Source organism: Diadema antillarum, unplaced genomic scaffold (genome assembly GCF_040938485.1).
Source record: "Diadema antillarum isolate AM-2024a unplaced genomic scaffold, OU_Dant_1.0 scf00000071, whole genome shotgun sequence".
Taxonomy (NCBI): domain Eukaryota; kingdom Metazoa; phylum Echinodermata; class Echinoidea; order Diadematoida; family Diadematidae; genus Diadema; species Diadema antillarum.
Window position 1 is genome coordinate 8,087,922 of NW_027270960.1, and position 3,984 is coordinate 8,091,905.

The 3,984-nt window shown below is 51.8% G+C and overlaps 1 pseudogene; it reads left to right on the plus strand.

The window, feature by feature from the left end:
* Positions 1 to 986: 986 nt before the first annotated feature.
* Positions 987 to 2,066, plus strand: LOC139717056 (uncharacterized; annotated as a pseudogene).
* Positions 2,067 to 3,984: the final 1,918 nt, after the last annotated feature.

The following is a 3,984-nucleotide window of genomic DNA, read 5'->3' on the forward strand; positions in this document are numbered from 1 at the left end:
CGATGTAGGGCAATTTGTCAATCACTTGCATTAAAAAACATCTCGACGGAAGAATTTCATGAATTCAAAGAAATACTGTTGTAGCGTCTCGTATCCTACCTACATTGTAGATTCCTCTATCTTAATTCATTGGCAACAGGTGCGTTCCGTCACCTCACCCAGGTTCGAACCCTAGTCAATGTTTTGTAATCGTAGCTAGCCAGCGTCCCGTGACAGGAGTGGCCAATCAACATGTTCTTATGTGGTCAAGCGGCCAATCACCTTTATGCCAAGGCGTGGTCACTCGCTGGCGTGACCAGAACATTTTCCCGAATCAGCAATTTCTGGACAGGAGCAACCGCGTCAGCATTATCGTACTTCACTTCTCCTCGCGATCTCGTTACGATCACTCCGTAGCTTCGCACGTCTAAGGAGTTAGTCGTCCATTGTATTACGTTCTTTTCCCTCCTCCAATCTTGGATATTATACATCGAGTTTCGCTGCATTTTACACCGCGACTCGCCTTCTCTTCAATTTCTACAATCCACCAGCGGATTTCTTATCGCTACGATTACCGCGATCTCCGTCCAGTTTGCATCGCTGCCTCGGTTCAGTTAGCGTGCTGTACATAGCGTGACAGACTCTACCAGGGACTTTAGCGTCTTCTCGTCTCAGTGTTCTAGCTGTGGACTATTCTCGCTTGTGCTAGCCGCGACATCCGGAGGTTTTTCTACGCTGTCGCTGGACCTTTTGTCTAGCTCCTTTCATATAATCTCGGGACGTGCAATAAGGGACATTGTCCATATCTTCCGATGCCCTGGTGATTATTCCGGTGTTCCCACCTCTTCACGTCCAGTTTCGTCTACCAGTACCGCATCTACCTCTCGTGTCACAGTCCTCCGTTCCGTAGTTGGTGAGTAGGTATTTCGTTATTGTCACATACCCGCAATATCCACATTGGTGACCCCGCTATTCTTTTACGGAACTCTTTTCCCGTCGCGTACGTCATGCCTGACACTGAGGAGCAATCTGCCCAACTCCCCGGCGCCGCCGCCCAGCAACCCGGCGCCGCCGCTCAACAGCCCGGCACCGCTGCCCCACCACTCGGTTCCACTCCCCAGCAACCCGGCGCTGTTGCCGCCGCTGTCAGCATCAAGCTGCCCCCGTACTGGCCGGACGATCCCGTCCTATGGTTCGCCCAAGTCGAGGCCCAATTTTCTACGAAAGGCATCACCAGCGAAAAGACCATGTATCATTATGTGGTCTCTTCATTACAACCCCAATATGCCACCGCTGTCCGTGACCTACTCGTTTCTCCACCTCCTTCCAACCCGTACAAAGTTCTCAAATTGGAGTTAACGAAGCGTACGACTGCTTCGGAGCAGCGACGGATACATCAGCTGTTAACCGCCGAAGAACTGGGAGATCGTTCCCCCACGCAACTTCTCCGGCGCATGGAGCAGCTGCTCGCCGGCAAGACGTTGGAAGACAGTTTCTTCCGTCAACTTTTCCTTACACGTCTTCCTCACCACGTCCAGTCCATCCTCGCGTCCAGCAGGGACTCCATGACGGTCCATCAGCTCGCCGAACTCGCTGACAAAATCATCGAGGTTGGTTCTCCTTCCACGTCCAGTCTTCCTATCTTAAATCTTACCGCCTCCAATCTGCCATCAGCACCGACACAATCTGCATCTGACGATGTCAAAAAAACTCGCCGACCAAGTGCAGCATCTCACCTTGCAGGTCCAGTCACTCGCCAAGCAGCTACAGCAGGACCGTGGTCGCTCTCCGACCAGGTTTTCTGGCAGGAATCGTAGCCGCGGTCGTAGTCGAGGTCGCAATTCCGCGGACGAACGCCAACCCAAACAACACGCAGGAGCTGAGTGCTGGTACCACTGGCAGTATGGGGAGGACGCCAAAAATTGCTCGCCTCCGTGTTCCTGGCAAACCAAGCCACACCCTTCTTCTACGCCTCAGGGAAACGCCCCCGCCAACGAGTAGCGGCGACCGACTCGTTTGGTACTGACGCGCCCCCGAGTCGCCTTTTTCATGTCTACGACAAATGTTCAGGTACCAAGTTCCTCGTTGATACTGGAGCTGAGGTTAGCATTTTGCCAGTAACACACAAGCTAGTCTCGTCTACTCAGCCTACTTCCGTCAAACTCCAGGCGGTAAACAGGTCACCCATTGCCACGTACGGACAAAAATCTCTCACATTGAACTTGGGACTGCGGAGAACATTTCGTTGGGTGTTTATCATCGCCGATTTGCCCTCGCCAATCATTGGCGCTGATTTCCTGCGCGAATTTGGTCTGCTGGTGGATGTCAAAAATCGGAAACTCATTGACACTACTACGAATTTAGTGATTCATGGTTTTCAAACCACCCACGCGCATGTCACACCGACTATCATGACTGCTACTTCTTCTTCACGCTACGACGTCCTACTTCGAGAATATCCTGACATCGTGCGGCCGATATGCAGGTACGATGTAGTCAAACACGGCACCACGCATCACATTCCCACCCGGGGCCCGCCAGTTTCAGCCCGCCCGCGCCGCCTCGCTGACGACCGTCTGCGTATAGCGAAAGCGGAATTCGAACACATGATGGAGCTCGGAATAATTCGCCCTTCTCAGAGTAATTGGGCATCGCCCCTACATATGGTTCCGAAGAAAACCCCCGGCGACTGGAGGCCTTGCGGTGACTACCGTGCCCTTAACTCCCGCACCATCCCAGATTGTTATCCAATCCCTCATCTACAGGATTTCTCCACCCATCTCAGCGGCAAACGAGTCTTCTCGAAGATAGATCTAGTACGTGCCTATCACCAAATCCCGGTAGAAGCCGCCGACATCCCCAAGACTGCCATCATCACACCTTTCGGACTTTTCGAATTCGTTCGAATGCCTTTTGGCCTTCGAAACGCCGCGCAATCTTTCCAACGCCTGATGGATGAAGTTGTCAGGGGGTTACCTTTTGTTTTCGTCTATTTGGACGATGTGCTAGTCGCGAGCGACAACGAAGAGGAACATGAGTCACACTTACGTCAGCTTTTTGACAGGCTACAATCATACGGCATTGTCATTAATCCACTCAAGTGTGTGTTCGGTGCTTCGTCGCTTACCTTCCTCGGCCACGTGGTCGACGACCACGGGATCCGCCCACTGGACGATAAGGTACAACACATCCGCGATTTCCCGACACCTACTTCTCTTCGCAAACTCAGAGAATTTCTTGGCCTGATTAACTTCTATCGGAGATTCGTTCCCCATTGTGCCGATACACTTCAACCTCTCACTGATCTTCTCAAAAACAGGAAGAAAAAACATCAATCCATCGAGTTGAACAATTGTGAACTCTCAGCTTTCAACAAAGCCAAGAACGAACTGGTAAACGCCACTCTTCTTGCTCATCCCCAATCGGATACGCCACTCAGCCTTTCAGTCGACGCATCCGATGTTGGCGTCGGCGGGGTCGTTCATCAGCTCGTGAGTAACGAATGGCAACCATTAGCTTTCTTCTCCAAGCGCTTACAAGATCGCGAGACACGATATAGCACATTTGGCCGAGAACTTTTGGCAGCTTATCTCGGTATCCGACATTTCCGACATCTACTGGAGGGCCGGTCATTCATCTTGTTCACTGACCACAAACCTTTGACTTATGCGCTCAACGCGAAGCCCGATCGCTATTCGCCGCGCGAAATCCGTCAGTTGGATTATATCTCGCAATTCACGTCGGATATACGTCATGTCAGCGGTAAGGACAACATACCGGCGGACGTTTTCTCACGAGTTCATATTGACAACGTACGTCTTTCCCCCTCCGTCGATTTCGACGCGATCGCACGCGCTCAGGAGGACGATGAGGAGATTGCAGGCCTCTCAGATGACGACTCGATCAAACTGAAACGTATGCCTATTCTTTCTTCAGGCAATACCATACTGTGTGATGTCTCCACAGGTACACCACGTCCTTACGTCCCTCTTCCTTTTCGTAAGT